The sequence below is a fragment of the Petaurus breviceps genome, unplaced genomic scaffold (assembly GCF_028583685.1).
Source record: "Petaurus breviceps papuanus isolate PSGF00001 unplaced genomic scaffold, PetGlider_PUasm1.0 90702, whole genome shotgun sequence".
NCBI classification, from domain to species: Eukaryota; Metazoa; Chordata; class Mammalia; order Diprotodontia; family Petauridae; genus Petaurus; species Petaurus breviceps.
Genome location: NW_027187317.1, coordinates 6,316,124 through 6,338,728, shown reverse-complemented (window position 1 = coordinate 6,338,728; position 22,605 = coordinate 6,316,124). Strand labels below are relative to the sequence as shown.

General features: G+C 37.1%; 1 protein-coding gene across 9 annotated transcripts in view; it reads right to left on the bottom strand.

The window, feature by feature from the left end:
- ESRRG (estrogen related receptor gamma) overlaps positions 1-22,605 on the bottom strand; it is a 696,148-nt gene that overhangs the window by 436,315 nt on the left and 237,228 nt on the right. For all 9 annotated transcript variants that reach the window (XM_069066032.1, XM_069066031.1, XM_069066035.1 and 6 more), the window contains one exon: positions 13,913-13,975. The gene's annotated coding sequence lies outside the window, so the exon portion shown is untranslated. The remainder of the gene's footprint in view (positions 1-13,912; positions 13,976-22,605) is intronic.

The window sequence follows — 22,605 nt, the reverse complement described above, 5'->3', positions numbered from 1 at the left end:
TTTAACAACATAAAGCTTTGTACATAATCCCTTTCTCTCCTCCCTTTCCCCTATCCTGCAAATACAAAATTCATCAAAAGATCTAAGTTGTGACTAATGGCCCCAAGTCATAAGGGCTTTGATGCTTTAAGGAGAAAAAGAAGGGAAGGCTATATAATGAAACTCTAAACCTAGGCAACTTGATCCCCTTTACACTAGGCATTCCCAAGTAATCACAATTCATTTGCTGTATCTCCATAGTTTAAATATCGAAGTGTACACTGGAGAGAACTGCATGAACATTCAACTATATCCCAGACTCATAGAGCTCAAATAATAACTCTAAGAAGAAAAAGTATAAGTTGTAAGCACACAAAAGGTACTGTGTTGCAAATGAAAAAATTTTTAGAATGTTTATTCTTACAGCTCAAATTTAACAATCACCAGCTTACTGCTGGTGACCAAAAAAAAAAAAAAATCAAACAATACAAACAAATAACAACAAAAAAAAACTAGGCTTACAAACAGCAGTAAAACAGAGCCAGACCATGAAAAGCCATCTGTAATTCACTAATACCACATTTATTGCGTTCTACTTCTTGATTCTATGATTAGGCTATGACAACATAGCCCATGAGGTTCCTTCTAACTTTAAGATTCTGTGAATTATGCCAACAGAAGTGCATTTAGAAAAGAGAAAGCAAAGGGGTGGATTGGGATGGTAAAGAAATGCCCACTTTCTTGTGCATAGGGAAAAAGAGGAAGCAAAGAACTGTAAGGTTTTGTAGCAACAAGCGCCCTAGCATATACAGAATGGCTGCTAGCACAGGTTCTTTGATCTGCTTGTCTAAAGGAAAGTAACTCAAAAAGTGTTAACAATCTTACTTTAATCAAACATATATATCAGTTACCTAGCTCGGGGAAAAGTCTGCACCCTGAACTTCAGAAAATAGAAACAGAAATTGCAAGCAGACAAAAAATACAGACAGAGAAAATAACACAGAAAACAACAACAGACCAACAGACAGTGCTTCTAATCTGACCATCACATACCTACAGTTAGTTACCAGAGAGAGAAGCACCAAAATCAGGGTTTTCAAAGCCTGGGGGCTCAACAGCTGCCCAGAGTCTCATCTGGCCAAATCATACAAATCTTCCCAAAGTGAGCCCCAAAGCAAAACCTCACCTCAGAGGTATTATGCATAACCTTCTCCAGAATCAGAGAATACCACAACCTTCATGGCCCACTGCCTAATTACAAAGTAACAAAAGTTGTGACTTCCTGAAAAACAAGCCTCCCCCAAGCAAGCTTCTCCTGTGAGCTCTGCTCCACCCTTCAGAAAACTCCCACCACAGACTCCATGTGAGTACCTGCAAGCCTATTAGGGGGCAGAGTATATTTTCAAATCAGGGAAAGTCGTCAAATTCCCTTAGGATTATTAAGGGGCAGGGAAGATCTTCAGATTCCCTTACCATTACAGATTCAATAACCTCAAGTCCAGTGGTTTCAAACAAACAGAAATGGAAACCACTAAGACATAAATAAGGAATCCTGTGGTGCACAGTCATCCAAGAATCTCATCTCCTCAATTTAAGGGGAAAAAAGCAAGTTTTTACCGCCACTTATATAACCTTCTTTCAGGTTCCCAAAGATAGTAAGCATTCTCTTCACTCAAATGGCTCTCTGATCTTACCCATTTGGATGTTCCTTCTGATAATACAAATCACAACTGATCTATACCTGCTCATCTTGTGCTTCTAGGGACAGCTAGATGGCATAGTGGATAGATCACTGGGCTTGAAATCAGGAAGACTCATATTCATGGGTTCAATTGCGGCCTCGGACATTTAGTAGCTGTGTGACCCTGAGTAAGTCACTTAGCCCTGATGCCTCAGTTTCCTCATCTGTAAAATAAGCTGGAGAAGGAAATAGCAAAATACTCCAGTATCTCCACCAAGAAAATCCCAGATGGGGTCACGAAGAGTCAGACATGACTGAACAACAAAATCTTATACAACTCTTCTCCATTCCCTCTCATAAATCTGCCACAGAAAGTCCATTCAATATGCTGGGGGCATCCCGCACCTTATCATGACATAGTAAGAATGCCAATGAAGCACCACAGGCTATCCGCACGTTATTTCCTGTTCTTGCTATATGACCAGCTTGTCTCATTTTTTGACCATACATCGATTTGATGACAGTCTTTATTCCAAATCTTCTTTGCAGGTTATTGTCAAATGGTGAGGCAGGCTCACACCCACCACCTTTCCCACATGGATTAGAGTAAATGTCACTTAGGTTCCCTTCTGACTGTCAGATTCTCTGATTTTGTGACTTAATTTTCAGCAAGGGAAATTTAGGTTGGAACGCACTTTAAGTAGTGTAGTACTATAACAATGTGAACTCTTTATTGTTATCATTGGAAACATCACCGTGGTGAATGCTTTTCAGCTGGTGAGTTTCTCAGCAGAAAAGTGGATGGCATTAGGGATGGAGAGTAGTAGATTCTCCCTCTCTGACCATCTCCAGCTGGTGGGGATGATCTTAACATCCCTGCGCATAGCTGAAGCATGAACTGAAGAAATTCGAGAAGGTTCTTGAGAGATTTAAATTGTACTTAGGAAGAAAGTCTTCTCTTCACTAGACTAAATTTAAAAAATGCCAAGAACTTCATCAGCCAAAAGACATTCCAGTCACAACTAGCTATGGAATACTGTCATTCAACAAATAAGCATTTATGAATACCTATTGTAATACAGAACCGAGGATGAGATATCAACTTCAGAGCACATGTTTTTATTTCTAGAAAAGTATTTATACATAATAGTATTCTTTTTTATATAGAAAGGTGGGAAATTATTTATTTGGTCTTTAATTTTACTGTCTCTCAATATTATTTTATCAATATCTATTTAAATGGCCTCTCAGAAAATAGACTAGAATATAATATGCTAGTGTGTGATAAGTGCCCTATGACATTACCATGGAGCCTGTGCCCTTTTATGAAACATGTGAATAATTCACAGCTAATCTTCTATCTTTTAAGAGAAGGGAGCATGAAATAGTGGGTCACATGCTGTACTTGAAGTCCAAAAGAATCTGGGTTTCATGCCTAACTCGGACAGATACCATGACCTCTCTTAGTCTAGACTTTCTTATCTATAAAATGGGGATAATAATACCTGTAAATACTTCCTTTTACAAGGTTGTTCTGAGGCTCATGGGGGAAAATATAAGTAAACTACAAAAGGCTATTTATAAAATATCAATTATTGTTGTTCAAATACACTTAAGCAAAAGGAAGTCTATAACTGTGAAGTAGGGAGGGCAAAGGGAAAAGGTGGCACCAGTTTAAAGCAATATTTGATTCCTGTTCTTCCATTTATAATGATACTAGAAGGAGTAGCAAGGAGCAGAACATTGAAAGTGTAGCTGCTATTCTATGAGGATATAGAAGACAGGGAATTATCTAAACTTTCTACCTCCTCCAAGACCAATCACAGTGCTTTGAAAAGAAAAAGCCCTATTAATAGTAACAGGTCTTATTAATATAGCACTGAGATATTTAGTAAAAGTTTCTTGTTTCATATTATCAAAATTCTTTCTAAGATGGTTTGTGCTATAGTATATCTGGGAAACAGCTCAGATTCTGAAGAGAGAAAAGTCTACCCAGGAAAAACGAGAGGCATCTTGAGGAATAAAGGTTGAAAAAAGTTCATTTAGGAGTCAGGATATTTCTGCTCAGGCCTTTAGGTTTGGGAGATTCTAGATGTCTTAATTAAATTGAGCTAGTACTAGACTTATTATTTATTGGTACAGGGAACTCTAAGGTGAAGAAACACCCTCCACCAATACAGTTTGGGCCTTCCTCTGTAATTTATAGTCCTAGAGAGTTGCCTAGAGACACTTAAGATTAAGTGACTTGTCCAGGGTCAGCTAATATGTGTCTGAAGCAGGACTCAAACCCAGGTGTTCCAGGCTTAGAGATCAGGTCTCTATCAACTAAGTCATGCTGCCTCATAACTTAACTTAAATTGCATTTAAAACCAATCTACATCAGAATGTGCAATGTTGCTACTCTCCCAAATACAGCAGACACTTCACTATCAGTCACTAATTATTTTACAAAAAACTTCCCCAGGTAAATTTGCATAAGGCCAAATTTTGTTGCTTGAACACTTGGGGATTTGTTTCTAGGTGGAGGAAAAGGATTGAGAAGATACAGGAAGAAAAAGAGGAAGAAGAGGAAAAGGGAGAGAACTAAACAAATACAACTACCTTGAGGATCTAATGTAGCTTTCACAATCATTTTCCATCATCAGTAGATTTTAATTCCTCAATTCCTTTGGCGAATAAACCCTACATATATATATGTGTGTGTATATATATATATATTTCTCACAAATCTTTGAAACTACAGTTTATACTCTTGAAAACTTCTCCTACCTGCAGACTAAAATGACTATTACAGTAATGCGAACTAGGAGAGGCAAGTGACTTAATCCTAACTTTTATTCAACTTCAGTTTACATGATACTTAAAAAATATTCTTTAAATTCAATGAGAGAAATTTAGTTGACTATTAAATAGTCAACTAAATGCATACTAATTGTCCCTTAAAAATAGCAACAGCTTCTTTTTTTTCCCCTAAAGATATTAGTCCCCCTCTTCTATCTCTTCCCTCCCCTTTATCTCTTCATCTTTCTTGGGAACTGCTAAATTGAAAAAGGAATTTTGATTTTACTTATCAGAGAGAGAGAGAGAGAGAGAGAGAGCTCAGGAAGTCATAGTAACGGCAGCAACCCAAATGACAGAGATGCAGGTTCTAAACAGTGAAGCCTAGAACACAGCTTCATGTGAATCACCCTACTCCACCCCACCCCTCACTCCATACAGTTGCTACACTCGAATGATTATTTGGTTGCAAGGATTTCTGAAACACAAATGGGTTTTATGTCCCAACAATTTCCAAGCAGGAATGGAAATTTGGAGGTTTATGTCACTACAAACACCCTAGGGACTAAAAGATTTCTAAAGTTCTAATATCTAGCAGAGAACTGATATAGAACTGGGATGTTTGGAATTGAATTGTCATTCTTTTCTCCTTTCCCCATAATTTTTCCATCACAATGAGACTACCAGCCAGCCAGTTAAAAAACATTTATTAAATATATGCTATGGGTCAAACACTGTGCTAAGTCACACACAGAAAATTATCTGCAATGATGCTACTTCTGATATGGTTTTGAGAAGATTATCTCTTTACATAAAGGACATTTTCATTAATTCAGAATTCAGTATTTCAAAATTTGTAATAATTCAACTTGACTTGAAATTCACTTTGTAAATTCTATAAGCATAAATGTAATGGGGACCTGGCACATACAGTATCCCATAGGGGATTCTAGGAGATGGCTTTTGGTAGAACCATGATGACATGGAAAGGAAATGACTCAAAGAGTCTATGGTGCATGTATGCACATTCTGTAATTCCAGTTAGTTAACTATGTGTTTGGGAAGATCCTTTTTAAACTTTTAGCACCTTTTAAAAAGGCCTGAATCAACTCTGGTCAATTCTCCCTTTGCTCTCTTCCCAACCAAATGAGAAAGCATGATTAGTCCTTTCATGGCATCTGGTGAAAGACTCTGTTGTAACTTCAAAGGCTGACCATCAGGACTCCTTCCTTTCTAAGGTTGTATAGCCCCCAAGAAATAGGCCAGAGTTTTTGGCTTTTTCATTCATTCTTTTCCATGATAGGTGCATAGAGTGAAGGATCTAACTATGGAAGAGCAAGTCACAGGTATCTAGAAGTCAAAATCCAAGCCGGGTATTGCAGTCAGACCAGAATTGATGCTCCAAGGAACAAAAGGACCCTTAGGAGTGACCTTCTGAATCCATGCCAACAGAAGCTGAAATAAGGACTTAACCAGCAGCAACAGGAACTTGGTGGGCCCAAGGAACTGTACTGAATTTTGAGCCTGCTTCCTCAGAGACTGAGGTAGTATAGGAGAGAGAATGCTCTAAAGGTATTAGGGGAAATGCTTATATATTTGTTCTTGCTATAGCTATTAAGTAAATATGTCTTTGTTAAAGCCAAATAATAAGTGTTCAAATGGTAGAGGTAGGGTGATCACAAGTTCCTAAAATGGGGGGAGAACAACAGGTGGTGTCTTAAACTGAGAGACAGAGACACAGAGAGAGAGGGAGAGAGAGAGAGAGAGAGAGAGAGAGAGAGAGAGAGAGAGAGAGAGAATAAGGAGGGTGAGAAAGATACCCTACCATCCCTCATTGGCTCTGGGAGAAAGGTCCAGAGCATAACTGTTACACAAGGGACTTAACTTACTTAAGGGAACCAACTGTGTATGTTTTAAGGATAGGAGAACAGTACATGCAATTAAATGCTAATTAGAAATGGATTTGATTTGTTCATTAAGGCAGGCAGAGTTAAACTTTTACTTTAATATTCAATGAACTATTCTATTAAATTTAACTATTGAAATGAATTCTATTAAGCAACTACTATGAGTAAGCCACTATCCTAGGAAGTTTTTCTTTAAAGATGAAAACAACATAATACCAGATCTCAAGGCACTTATGATCTAATAAGGGGAAGGAGGGCGGGGAAGAAAGACATGTTTTCAAATAGATATGACTGTAATAAGGACCCAGTAGGGGTCTAGACAAATTGGTATACAAGATGAGGCTTTCTGGCAGCAGATAAAGGGAAATAGTTCAGGAAGGGGGTAGCACTTAAGCTGGACCTTGAGAGAAGAGAAAGATTTTAGCAGGCAGAGTGTGTCTCTGCCATGAAAGACTTCTTAGGCCTAGACACTGAAACAGAAGAGGGTAGGACAAATTTGGCAATCCAGTTTATTTGCTAGGGTTAAAAAATGCTTTTGTTTATTGGAGGAAGCCTTAGTTACAATATTCCTATTTGAAAGTCATAAAACTGCATGTCTTTAAAAAAAAATCTATAATTTGAACTTTTCGCTGATTCAGACTGGCTTTAACTCCAGGTCTTGAATATATTCCCAAGTCTATAGTACTGAGGTTGTTAACTCACAGCCATTTATCCAAACTGACAGAATAAAGCTCAGATTTGGTAAATGCAAATGAGTAACAAGAACATATATGTGTGTATACATACATACATACCATATGCACATACACACAAACACATATACACACATGTATATAGCTGCATGTTCAGGGCCTTAGGAACATTATAAAATGGAAAGAAAAATAACAAGCAGACTTGGTCAGACAATGTAGGAAATTTTTAGGGCATTAGTTCAAATCCTGGGAAGCCCATCTAAACTACAGTGAGCTGCATCATTGCATAGACCATGATTATTTTGTCTTTTCTTAATGAAATGGGAGATTAGAAAATGCTGCCTCCACTAACCAATGAAACTTGTCCTTAAATCACCATCTCCTAACTATTCTGTGGATTCTGGGATGCCTTGCACAGTGTGCCTTCACTCAATGTTTACTATCCAACCCTCCTTACTGTTTATTCCATAACGTCCAAGTCAGACTTTTTCTCATAAAGGTTAACACACTAGAAACAAACTTATCTTAACGGAGAGATTATGACACATACACTAGAGATCAACCTGAACAAAGCTACTTCCTTAAATTTAGATATAAAAGAGAAAAGAGGGGGGAGGAGCAAGAAGTCCAGGGAATTTTTCCAATATTCAGTATTATACCCAAAACCACGAAGTGACAAATGACAAACTCTTCGTTACTCCTCTCTCTTTTTTTTTCTTTAAAAGGAACAGCCATGAGCCACCTCTTTTCTTTACAGATGGAACAAAAGAACTTGTATTTCAGGAATAAAATAAATGAACAAAACGTCTGAGAAATGACTCCTTTATAGAAGGTCTTAACCTTTTTTTGTTGTCATAGACTCCTGTGATAGTCTAATGAAGCACATGAACCCCTTCACAGAATGTTTCTAAATGCAAAAATGAAATATATAATTGCATATAATACAAAGGAAATCAACTGTTTATGCACATATGCATGTACACACAGTGTCCTAAAAGTCTTAGTGCAGTGGGTGTCCTAAAAATCTTTAAGAGTAATCTATTAAAGCTCTAAACTGCACTAAGACTTTTGAAACATTCTGTGTGTGTATGTTTTTATACATACATTATATATGCATGTGTGCATATATATATATTACAAACAGAGACATACAGAGACTATATATGTGTGTGTGTGTGTGTGTGTATAGCATACACATACAGATACATGAGTGTGTGTGGACATTTTAGACTAGGTCATCATTCTATCTCACTCAAGCTGGAAAATGTAGGATCAACTCCTGGGCCCAATCCCATTACTCATAATTTTATGAAGTTGGACCAGGGGCAACTCACCCTTAGGCAATCTGCTTGCCCCCCACTCCTCAAGACTCACTATATTAAGACCAAACTTAATTCAGAAACCCAGATATAAGTATGTACCACCACACCCAGCAAACCCAACTATTTTAAAAATATAATCATTAAAATCTTTTTTGAAAATCAAGTTCCTAGATCTCTATAGCATCCAGCAACAGAGTAGATACTTAAAGTCTTTTTTTGTGTGTATGTGTGGGTATATATGTATTTAGGTTTATGTGTGTATGTACACACACGCATTAGTCTGGGTGTGATCCTACTCAACCCAGAGAAGGTTGAGATAGAGCCTGTCATGTTAAGAGAATCTCCTACAGCTGGAACATTTTGAGTAGGTAGCACAGTCCATGTTGGAAACTGCTCATGCAGCAGGACTGAGAAAAAGGCATCTCCTGGCCACCGGCTGTTCCTAACTCCAGGAAAATGAAAATACAGCATCTCCGCACCTGTTCACCTGATGGTGAAGGAAGGAAAAGCCATTACCGAGTGACAGGAGACAAAAAACCAAAATCCACTTCAGCAACTCATCCCAGCTCTGGTGATTAATCTCACACTCCCACAGCCTGATGCACATTAACCAGATAATTAATAATTTCTTTAGGGATTCCGGCTCGGCAACTGTTTTATCAACCTGCACAGCATTAGGAGGGGAGATGCTGCATTTGTGATCAAACGGCCGGAACCGAGAAACCGTTGTAGAGGAATGGTGGGCTTTGCTGCAGTTTTTGAGCCTGCTTCAAGATGAGCAAGTGTGGTGCATGCTGGCCACGTTAATTCTGAATATCCAAGGAACAAGCTCTTCTCTGCTACCTTCTACCCACTTCACTGAACAATTGAATTTTCTTCTCAAAAGAAGACTCTCTAATATTATTATAGCATCTTAGAGTCTTTGAGACATGTGGTTCACCAGTGTGGATACAAATGATAATAAATGAGAGAGAGAAAAACCTCCCTGAAGTAGAATATATAAAAAATAAAATAAATTGACATGTTGCCAGAACCCTATAACCCAAGGCTTTCAACTAATTGGGTGAGCAGTATGATATTCCTTAGCATATTATGGTACTCGCTCTCAACTTTTTGCTGTTTCCTGTTCACAATCTTACTCTCAAGGACATAAGTCATAGAGAATCAAGATTACCCTGTCCAAATGCTCTTCACAAATTCACCACTCTAGTTGCATGTTAAAACTAACCCATAGGAAAAAAGTCTCCTTTTCTCCTTTTTTTTTTATTAAGTTTTTAAGACTGTGACTAAAATCCCAAGGAGAATAATAAATCACAAAGAGTGCTATTTAAAAGGCTCAGCATTAAGCTTTCACCTTATTCATTTTCTCCTACAATATGAAAAACACTTTATTGAAAATATTACTTTACATTTTCTCTGAAGTTTATACTGAATGCTGTTTGGATAGAAAAGAAATGAGAATACAATTCTACTTTAAAGAATCATATTAGGATTGTGTGTGTGTGTGTATACGTGTGTGTTTTGTACTTATCTAATGAACTTATGAATAATTTTTAAATGATAACTATTATGCTTGTGGTATATCCCTCTACTATAATATAAACTACAACAGGGCAGGAGAATTTTACTTTTTTCCCCCTCAGAACCCAATGTTTAGTGTTTTTAGCTTAGACAGTGTCTAGCACACACTAATCATTTAATAACTTTTTTTAATTGAATAGGGTCAATCCTTACCTACACAAACCTAGATAATCTGGCCATGTAACCTCAGAACCCTTCCCTGAGAGAGGAGATGAGCAGTCAAACACACTGGGGAACCATCTTGTATAAACCACCAAACTGGGTCTGTTCAACAAGTATACAATTCCAAAGGGATGAGCTTTGTTCTCTCTCTGATGAAGATGCTGGAGAAATCTTGTTTTTTGAGTAGTTTATACAGTAAAGAGTTTGAATAGACTTGAGATTTGGGCCCAGATAAAGGAAACTATACTACTTAAGGATCAGAAATTAAGGTTTGCTGAAACCTGAGCAGTAAAAGCACAGTATTACACTAAATTGGGGAAAAAAAAAAACTTCTGTGGAAATACGCACATATCTAGAATCATGATTTTTTCTCTCTCTCTTTTTCTTCTTTCTCAAAATGGCCTGATGCCAAAGCAAACTCCATGAAGAGCCTTACAAAATGGAAATAGCATTTTAAAATAACTATAAACTATTTCAACCACTAATTGTTTTTAAGATTTCGATATATGCTACTAATTGAAAATGTGTAGCTCTTTCCATTCATTAGCTTTATTACAAGTGCTCCAATGAATTAAAGGAAAATCTGTCACAGACATCTTCCTTGAAACTTTCACTAACCTATGCTTGGCACTACAGACATAATTCTCATTAATTCAGCAGAAGTCACTAGACTGAACAGAAGATGAGAATTTGGGGTTTATAATGAACAGGACACCATCAATTCACGTATACATAACTCCATTACAATGTCAGTGTCAGAAGACCAGTAGAGCACTGATTTCCACATTTAAAGTGAGACAAATTGTACATCACTGATTACATGTAACAAGATTTTTACTGTTATCAGATACCAGCTTACACTGTACTATTTGCTATAAAATTCACTATGCTATATGCTGCAAGATGTGTGAAAAAGGCAGAACCTTCCCAGAGTTTATAAAATTAATTAAATAGCACATATGTGAAGTCTAAAACACAGACAGGAGTTTACTTCAACATATCTGTAACATTTCTTTAGCGATGCTTTGTATATAGCTGTCAGTTTTGTGATATCTGTCCTAGAAGTTCCAAGATGGCAGGTCAGGGATAATACCTTCTAGCATTAAAACTCTTTCTATCTTTTTTTTTTTTACAACCACTTAATGAACCTAAAATAGATCTATACACAGGGTCCTCAATGACTAATGACAAATGCTAATTAAATTCCACAAATGTTTACTATTTACCTACTATTGGCTACTGTCTGAATTATAATCCATAACCATTATCATGATTGTAATTATTGCAAACCCAGAGATGAACCTTCCTAAATTCTGGAATGTTATTATAGAATTAATCTCCTAGCTGTGCTATGGAACGTGCTATGGGAACATTATTTGCGTTAGTATTTCCATTTATGCCAGATCTTGGCTTCAATTCATCATATTCTTTTACATATTGACTATAAAGTACATAAAAATTTTAAATGATTCTCCATACTATGGACCAGGGAGCAAGGCAACATGAATTAACATAGAGAAATAATGTGTCATTTTATATGAGGATAAGAAAAAGTTTAGACTTTTTTTTAACATAGACTTTTAGGGCTCAAGTTTGTTCCAAATGGAGAAAGAAGGAAAGAATTGGGATAAATATTCTTTTGTTATACTGATACCAATCCACTACAATATCACATATTTCTCTGTAAACAATGATAATATTCTGAAAAACACTGAATAAGCTCTCTTTCACAGGTCCTGGTCAAATAAGGATGGAGAAACCAATTTGAGTTTTAATATCAGACTCATTCTCCATTTTTACTTCCTTTTCTCTTCCCATCCTTTTATTTTTATGGGTTTTTCCATCTTCAAAACATAAAAATTAGTAAACTAGTAAACAAAACTATGAGTCTTAATCTTGGATATTATACAAGAGATTAATAAAACTATTTGTAACATTTTCAGAGAAAAAGTATTGATTTTGTTATTATTTGTGCAACATAGGCAGACTGTCTCTGTCCCTAGTTCAAACTTTTAAGACTCCAAAGTGCAATTTTGACACGATTCTCTGCAATTCTGACACAATCAGAGCTATTGCCCATTGGAGAAAGTCTTGGAAAATGAAGATGCCTTATGCTTGGATTTTGAGGTCATTCTAAGTGCGACAGACTAAGATCCACCACACAAAAGAGAGAGCGTGAGTACTAACTAGGAAGGAAAAGGCAATTCCATGGAGAAAGCACACAAGGATAAGGACTTAGAAGAAAGAAGCTATATGAGCCATAAGACTTCACAGATGACAGAAGTAAGCAGTAAGGCCATGAGAGTCACAAGAGACAGGCTATATTATGTGACTCAGCCACTACATCCAGTTTTATGGCTTGGGTTCAGGTCTCAAAACATCATTTGTCAACTCCCTTGGGACTCAAGAAAAAGAAACTCAAGAGGTAAGTATCTTCACATCCTGAGTTTCTCCATGAGTGCCATCAGTCTTAATGAATGATGTCCTCCTACTATGGAAAGGAAGCAGAGAGAATAAAAGAGATATGAGTACAACTTTACATAAAGATGTGGAAAGTGGCTGCCATTTTTTGTGAGTACGTGCAGAGAAAGTCTGCTATTTGATTCAGTTTCTTGTTATTTTCCTTCATATTCTGCCATAATCCAAGGCTTTTTGCCTGTGAGTTCATCTGTCTTTTGTACAGCTTAAAAGAGATACTGCTAAGGGGTCAGGAGTAAATTTTTGGTTAGCTGATAACATGAAGTAAAACAATGAACCTAGAAAGTAGCAAAAATGGCCTCAGACTCACATGGAGTCCAGGGCTACATTAGCTTTATAAATACATTTTTGTATGACCCCTGACCCCAGCATAAGCAGTTTCATATTTGGTACTAATTATTAAATGGGTTTCATTACATGAATCTAATAAAACTATATTCATATATTCACTTTTTTAAGAGTGTAATTTCCCTAGGTCATTTCCTAAGTCATGAATGGCACTGTAATTTTCTAAACTTTCCAACCTTTCTCAATAGAAGTAAATATAAATGAATATGAAGAGCTTTCACCATATAAACTAGTATAATTTTTAGCTGTTTTAGAAGTATCTGAACAAAATGGTTTTTACCTCCAAGATGCCACACTCAAGTTACAGTACATTCTTGAACCTTACATCTTTGTATATATACCATAAAGGTGATATGTTCCACATTCTCATGCAAGTTTCTTTCAGTTTGTCATTCCCCGTATTTTTCATTGTTGGTGTACCACCAAGCAAGTCCTGGTGACAGAACTATATAGTACCCATGTTTCCCCGATAATAAAACACTGTCTTATTAATTTTTTTGGAAAGAAAAACACCAGAGGGCTTATTTTCAGGGGAGGGCTTATGTTGTCCTGCCTCAGCTCTCCTCCGCGGCACTGCTCTCAATGGCGCCAGCAAGCAAATCACTGGGGAAGAACAGGATGACGCGTTCACTGCTGCAGCTCTGATTGGATGCAGCTCGGAGCCCAGCGTGCGTTTCACCCGGCGGGGGGGGGGGGGGACGGTGCATACAGAGGGCACCCTAATGTAGCGTGTAGCACAGGGGATCACCTTCACTACAGTAGCAATCTCAATAGGGCTTATTTTTGGGGGAGGGCTTATTTTAGAGGAATCTTACACAGTAAGGGGAAGGCTTATTTTCGGGATAGGTCTTATTATCAGGGAAACACGGTAAATAACTTGTCTATAAATGCACAAATGTGATGTGTCAGATGGATGGTAGCAACAACACTTTACAGACAAAAAAAGGTAAGAATCCATTCATCAGGAAAGTGACGGAAACTCACCCTTTCAGCTCTGGGAGTCTCCTTCTCTATCCTCTTCTGAATATTATAGGGCTCCCTAGAAAACTGTAAGCAAAGAGAAGGCATAAGAAACAGTCAGTCCTAACCACCATCACCTATTGAATAGATGTGCCTGATTGCACATAATAAACACCATATTTGAGCTTCCCTCAAATTCCCACTAGTAAACATATTGTTTCACTCAGCATTATTACATATTTGCTCCAATTCTCCCAGGCTGGCTCTGGAGATTGAAACTGTCTTTCAGAGTCATAGGACTAACAAGTATTCTGCATTCTTTTGTACATAGCAGGGACCTGTGAACTTGCACTTTTAAAAACCGTCTGAGAGTACAGGGATCATGGCAATGCAGAATCACACAGACTTGCAATAGGAGGAAATCTTGTCCAATGCATAACCTGAAAGAGGATCCCGTTTATAATAGCGATATATGCACCAAGAGGTCACAGCTCAGAGGGGCTCTACAGAATACCTAGCTGTATTATGGCCTTCCTACCTTCACCTTATCCCTGGCACGGCTGCAGAAACTAGAATATGGTGGAACATTGTAGCCATATCTACTTCCTTTTGCCCTTGATCATGAGAATAAATGCATTTTTCCTCCTGCCCCCCCCCCATCCCCTTCCAAGCATTTATAATCAATACAAAGGTTTAAGCCAATCCAATCTCCAAATCCAAATAAGATTCAATAGAATTTTGTGTTGTTTTTTTAAATCCAAACCTGTATTCCCTTTGTAAAAAGAAATTTGAACTTCTGTTCCCATATGGTATCATCTCGGGAGGTAAGGGCAGATCAACTCAAGATAGTCTCAGAAGGAGGTTTTGGGAAAACATCATTGTTAGCCATATGAAGGTAACAATGAGAGAAGAAATCAGCAAGGGCTATTTTCTATAGATCAGGAGTTTGACTATGTCTTATGGACTAGACGTGCTGATCATACCACATGCCCTTTCCCACATAAGGCAACATCAAAAGCTTTCAAAAGAAACATAGAGCGACAGTATCCTCATTGGTATGCAATGTGACAGTTCAGATCCAAACTCTGGGCTACCTTTTGAACTATCTGTCAGGGGAGGAAGACTGTTATTTTCCTTTATCTTTTACTTTTAAGAACTTTTAGTACTTGTGATTCTCCCTTTCCCTGTGCTCTCCCTCTGTCGGTCTCTCTGTACGTGTGTGCCCCACTCTCTCTTTCTCTCTTTGCCTCTCTCTTTCAGCCTAGATTCAAACATTAACCTTTGATGTAACATTTTTGCTCCACATCAGAATGGATAGAATGAGCTTCAGAGAAGCAATTGAGTTGAGAGAATGAAAAGGATGACATCACTTTAAACGTGGACTTTCCTGAAAATTATCCTTTCAAGCATTCCCCTGTGCTATCTACTGGGGACACTCTGCTCTCCCTGACCACTGCATGCTGCCTAGGTTTCATTTGTTTTGTATCTCTGTTCACAACATTTCGTGTGTGTGTGTGTGTAACTTAGGCTTGTATACTTTTTCAAGCTTCTGTGTTCACTTTATAACTCCCAAATGAAAGAAAGGAATTCATTATCATCAGTTATTAGTTTGATAATTCTAAATAAAGTCAATATAAACATTTATATGGCCATCTGCCCAGGAAGAACATTAGAATGAGAATATGTGGCTATGTAACTAGCATTCTTTCTGTTTTTGTGTACATTATGCCATACACACAAATAAGGCAGAAGAAGCAGAAACTTTGATTGGGGTCTGTTATTTCCTTTGTGCTCAATAGTTCTGGGGAGAGTTCTGTTTTTCTCCATAATGAATGAATTTCTCCCCAATCTCAGGTCCTAGCTATCAGAGTGGTACATATTTCACTACATAATTGTTGCCACCACATAACTGTCTTACCCTTTTTTGGGGTTTTTTTTTTTCAGTCCAAAAATTGGTTTATAACCTTTCACTGCGTAATTGTCACATGGTATAATTCTGATCATCATGAAGCATAAAAGGCAAACAGAAGCAATATATTCATCAATGGCTTATAGATATGCATTTATCTCTTTCCCACATAATGCACTGCAAGCTGTAAGCCCAGAATTCTCAGGGCATGTGCATTATCAGTATTCAATGTTAACATATAGTCACAAGTATTCCATGCATCCTAATCTTGCACCAAAGACAATTTAGTAATAAATTATTTTTAAGTAATACTGACACAATTTTTTTCTTTAAAAAGCTTCACAAATGATTTCACTCCACTTTTTTTTACAAAAAATTGTCACAAAATTGGTGACAATTATGGGGTGAGCAGATGACTACCAACTTGCCACAAGATTTTTGTGCCTTCTTCAAATGCACTGGGATCATCTGCAGACAATGCTCACTTCCATCTCACAGGCTATTTCCTTTGATAGGATTTCTCATCTCTGAATAAAGTTAGCTAATTCAACACCATGAACAAACATACTGATATGAATTTGATATTCAACTTAAAAAAATAAATGTATTCCTCTTTAAATTCCTCCCCCCCAAATATTTTGCCATATTTCCAATCCTTCAATTTTTAAACTTGTGAAGACTTAAGCAAAATGTAATCCATATGTCTGATTCATTTACACTCAGTTCATCAAAATTCTGTTTTTATATTAAATGTCAAAATGCCTTTTATGTCTCTATTTGTGAACTCTTTAAAGTCTTTATTTTTAAATTATAGGAGAATGTGTTTTGCCAAGTTTAAAATCTACAAAGGCATTCAGAATTTTTATCTAAACATCAGTTTCTGGGAGAGCTAATTTTGTTTACTCCTAAGAAACTTCCTGTTTTAGGAAACATACTTCCAAAGTTTATTTGAAATATTTACAAGGTTTTTTGGATATATAATCTTATATCCTTCATTTCAGAAGATGTGTTAACTATTTCTAACTACTACTAATGTATACAAGGGTGATTTTGATAATTAGTGTGTTTCACTGTTCTTTTCATAGTAGGAAATTCTATGTGCTAACTGTCTGCATGGTCTGTAGGCATTTAACTACACAACAGATAATCCTTATGACTAGAAGAGAATTCTATCTGTCTTATAGGAAAGCATACTTCTTATAACTGGTAACCAACCCTTCCTTGCTATATCAGCAAACTTCTCTGCTCAGCACTACACATCTGCTTCCAGATAACAGAAAGCTCATCATCTTCTTCTTTAACCCCTGCTCAGTTTCCCATTCATTTGTTTCAATCTAACCAGAAATTCTGTGAGGTTGATAAGTGCACAATGAGATCAAAATTTAAAAAAAACTCATTTCCTAGAAAACTAAATCTTACCGGAATGTACCGCTCCAGTTGTTCTAAAATGCAAGGAGCTAGCTACCAGTCGGGAATCAAGGGCACAGTAAAGAGTCCTGAACAGGGAAGAAGGAAATTGGAGTTCCAGTCCCTGATCTGTCACTCTGATTCTTTTGTGAAATCAAGGGAGTAGATTGAACAATCTCTAAGGTCTCTTCTAATTCAAAATATGTCTTACTCTGAGTTTTGACGTTATCCTTACTCAGTGTCTTCAAAATTTTACCTATTCACATAAAATGAGCACATTAGTTAAAATGAAATCAAGGGAGTAGATTGAACAATCTCTAAGGTCTCTTCTAATTCAAAATATGTCTCGCTCTGAGTTTTGACGTTATCCTTACTCAGTGTCTTCAAAATTTTACCTATTCACATTAGTTAAAATGAGGACGGTCTAAAGGAGTTCAGGAAGATCACTGATAAGACAGAAACTATCCAGAGGACAATGAGGATGGTTAAAGCTTTTGCGTTCATGACCTAGGAGGAGCGATTGAGGGAACTGAAGATACATAGCCTTGGTGAAGAGAAGACTCAGGAAGGACCTCATAGCTAGTGTTCAAATAATGCGAAGAACTATCAAGTGAAAGAAAGATTCGGCTTATTTTTTTTTTAAATCACAGAGGTCAGAATGAGGATCTCTTTCCTCCTCCCCATGCATGATGGCAGTCCAAAGGAGCCCTGGTATTAGATCTACCCTGAGGCTTTTATTGAATGGGGAATGGATGGAATTTTTCTACATGTCCTGTAGCCTACTAATAGAGGAGGTTTCTCCACTATAGTCTGTTCTCCATGATGCTCAGTGACCAATTCTCTTACACAACCCCCAGTCACAGAATATTTGGGGTCCAAGTAGAAGTTATTGTGCCATTTCAGCTAAGTGACGTTCTTTTCCCTTTAGTCAATGTGAATGTTCATCCTCATGGAGTTAGAGCATATACTCTAAGATAGTGACCCTGTTACTAATAGAAGTTGTAAACAGGCAAATTTAGGCAGGAAGTCGGGGAGTGGGGAGGTAGAGAACTTTCCTAATAATTAGAACTATCCAAAAGTTGAAATGGACAGCTTTGGGAGGTAGTGAGTTCCCTGTATTGGAGGCCTTTAAGCAAAGGCTGGAAAACCACTGTTTTCCAGTGAATTATGGTGAAAATTTCTTTTTAGATACAGGTTGGACTAAATTGCCAGTGCAGTTCCATCTACCTCTCAAAGTCTGTGAATCTGATACCTTCCTGTAACAGCAAGCACCCTAGCATACCCAAGATGGGCTGCTAGCACAGGTTCTTTTATCTGTTTTTTTTTCCTAAGAAAGACTGCTCAAAAAGGGGTTAATAGGAACAATTAGGCAGTGCAGTGAGTAGAACACCAGCCCTGGAATCAGGAGGACCTGAGTTCAAATCTGGCCTCAGACACTTAGCACTTACTAGCTGTGTGACCTTGGGCAAGTCACTTAACCCTAATTGCCCTGCCTTCCCTCCTCCAAAAAGAACCCCCCAAAAAAGCCCAAACAAAAAGGGGTTAACAATACTACTTTTTTTTTTTTTGCCTTTTGGAGGGCAATTGGGGTTAAGTAACTTGCCTGAGGTTACACGGCTAGTTTTTTGTGTGTGGGTGTTAAGTGTCTGAGGCCTGAACCAAACTCAGGTCCTCCTGACTCCAGGGCCAGCATTTTACTCACTGCACCACCTAGCCACCCCTACAATACTACTTTTAACGACATTCACTAGTTCAAGGTAAAGATCAGCACCCTGAATGTCAGAGAAAATACAAGCAGAGAAATTAGCATAAAGACCAACAGACAGGGTTCTGACTGCCTGAATCAAAGCAATATTGCTATATACTTTACATACACCACTGGATTGAAAGAGCTTTTACATCTGAGCAGTGGGGGGGATCTGAACATAGGACTGCTCAGAGTCTCAACCAGGAAATCAAATGGTCCTTCTCATATGTGAACCCCCAAAGCAAAATATCAACTCAGAGTATATATATACTTCTCAGAGGCAGAAGGCACCAAAACACTCATGAATCAGTTCCTAATCAATTTAGTACAAAAAGGTGTGGAAGCCTTCCTACAATCAATACTCCCTCTAAGCAAGCATCTCCTTAAGTAAGTCCTTCCCCCAATGGGCTCACATGTGAGACCTATTAATGGGCAGGGAAGATCTTATTATCCCATTAACATTATACTTCCCCGAAAGGCTAGTTCAGGGATGCAGAACCTGGGGCCTTCAGGCCACATATGGTCCTCTGGGTCCTCAAGTGCAGCCCCTTCACTGGAGTTTGGATTCAGTCAAAGGGCTACACTTGAGGACCAAGAGGGCCACATATGGCCTCAAGGACACAGGTTCCCTACCCATGGGCTAGTTTGTCAGAATATTTGAGGAAGAGGAATATCAAGTCTCAATTTTTAATTCACATTGCTTCAGCTATCTTTCTCCAAAATTCAATACTTTACTGAACTACAACCAACACCTTTGCACACAGAATCTATGAGAGAAGGATACACGTTTGTGCCCTCACAAGGTAGAGCCATATTTGGGTATGGCACTTTGAGTTTCAGGTGAAAAGTGACTTGTTGCAAAGGGTTTGAACAGGTAATGGCTAATACTGATAAAGCAGCAATGTGAACACCTAATAATGTAAATCTGGTCCTAGGTTAGCAGTCTTTTTTGGTAAACAAAAGTGTTTTGTTTTTGTTATGTACTCAATACTTCAAAAAGGCTGTGATTTCATCAGTGTGAGTTCTCTCCAAACCAATACAAAACATAAGCCTCCAACATCTTAGTTTATGGTTTCCTGGCTTTCTGTTGTCAAAAATTAACATTACCAAATAGCCAGTCCTCTGGTGATGTTATTTTCTGAATTTAGACAGTCTAGTCAGTCCTATACTACCCAGGCCTTTCAAGTTACTTGGTAACAAGTAATTGAGTTTGCCTTTTGTTGGCACAGCTTCCAAGAATCCAGAGTTAACTTTATACCATCACAGTAGGGTTCTAATGAAAATATCTCTTAAGTACTGACATGGTAAATTTTTTTAAAATTTCACATTAAAGAATGCTTTGAAAGAGCTCTAAATTACTACTTTTTGCTGCCATTGTTGGACCCTTTTTTTGGTGTGATGCACTCTACTTCTGAATTAGTCCTATGTGGAAAAGTCTCATCATGCTTCTATACTGCCACAGCACTGACCTACACTTTAATTTGAATTTTAAGCAGAGCCAAGTATTTTCTTAGTTCCACCCACCTGTCAGCATATAGCTGCATAATAAGATAATACTTTCATTGATTTTAAAACACTAGACACCTGCAGAAGACTTCCATGGGGAATGAAGAGAACAATTGCATTAAGTTTTGTTTAATAAGCCCAAGATTCAGTGTCTCTGGCATCATGTTATGTTACCATGAATAGATGCCAAATAAACCCTTTGTAAGGGGAGAACTGCTATAAATGACAACTTCAGAAATATATGGAAGCAAGGCTTTTTTTCAGGAAGATTTACTGAAATTGCTCATCATTCAGGCAGTAGTTTTTTTCACTGGTTAAAAGACTCTTGGAAGAGATGACAATTTAAAGAAAAAAAACTTAAGCTTGTCACATTTGTGTTACTAAAATTTTTAAAGTTCAGGTATAAAGACCCCTTCTTAAGAAAACACAGCCAGAATTTGTCAGTGAACTTAAAATGTGATGGTTCTTTAGAAAATGTGAAGTAACTGTTTTATTTAACTTACTCAGGTTGTAACCTATGTGAAACAGTGTCATCAAATTAGGTCAAAATCACCCATGAAATCTGAAAAGTAAAGTGAAGTGTGTGTGTGTGTCTGTGTGTCTGTGTGTGTACTTGTCTATCTGGCTTTTATGAAGTATTACATTAATTATAAGTATCATTTTATAATATTTTATAATACCTACTTATTTTTTATATCTCATAGGAAAGACATGGTATTGACTGAAATTAAAATCAGATTAATTTTACTTGAGTAGAGTTCTATAGAAGATTCAGTAAAATTTAGATTTAAAAGGTCCTGAACTAAGAAAAAGGAAACATGAATAAAGTGTCTCAAGCCAAATGAAAATACAAGCATTTTAATGGTGTTTTCTAATTTACAAAATATTTTCCTCCCAACAATCCTGCATTTTAAAGATCAAGAAACTGATGTTAAGAGAGATTTAAAAATCACATGGCAAGTTCATGGAAAAGTTAAAACTCAAACCCGATCTCCTAATACTAAAACAAGTGGTTTCCCTACTATACTACACTACTTAATGACTGAGATCCTAAGGTATGATCTAATACACTAATGGTATATGGCCTAGTTACAGGCTGGCACTGCCCCAGAGGCTATGGGGGCATTTTCCCAATGGTTTTGGGGAGGGGACTAATTTATACTTTTCCCCCCTGTGTCAAGTGAGTGAAGAAAATAGTGGAAAGAACAGCAAAAGCTTACCGCTCTTAGAAACTTTATGTAATGGATTACAAAATTCACCTGGTTGGCCTGTTTAGGAGAAGCCATTCTACTCTATAGGAACGCATTTTAAGTTTCTTCCTTTATTAATAATACAAAATAACCTAAGTTGTTTTTGTTTATTCAAATAAACAAAAAATAATTATATATATATATATATATATTTGAAAGCTATTATCTTAAAAATGAAAGGTTTATAAAATTCAAGAAAGCTATTAGTTACAATATTCATTTATGTATATCTACATATGTATACAAATACATATGCATGTTTCTAATGTCTTATGAATTAGGAATGAGAAAATGGCGTTATGAAGTCAAGAGCACAGATCATATCTGTACGGGAGTTATAGACTAGGGGCTAGCACACAGAATTTTAGCTCTTCCATTCTACTCTTGATCTTAACATAATTCACCATGTGACCTATGTTTCTACATCTGATACAAGTGAAAACAGTAATATACACCTTAGAGTAAAGAAGGAGAAAGTGCTTCTTATGACACACTTTGAGATCCTAGGCTAGGATAAAGCATATGGTCCATTCTGATTACCTTAAACACTCAGCATAATTTAACATACCAAAAAAAGATGATAGCTTTATAAGTTTATAAATAAATTATATTTTCTGTCTGTTATCTAAGAGTCACCAGTTAACAAAAGTCAGTTTTGAGAAATTAATTAACAAATCTTGCTTTTCCCAGATTGAATTTAAGTGGAAGTGAACACTAGGATCCTCTATGGTTTTCTTGGAGAAATCGGGGGACAAACATGTCAGCAGGGGCGCAAGTAATTCTTTTCATTAGTATACAAAGACTCTGTGAAAGATATGGTGCTGGCCTTCTCTGTTCGTTATCTGGATGGAATTACTTCAGCTAAAAGGTTAATAATTACACAAATAATTTACACTTC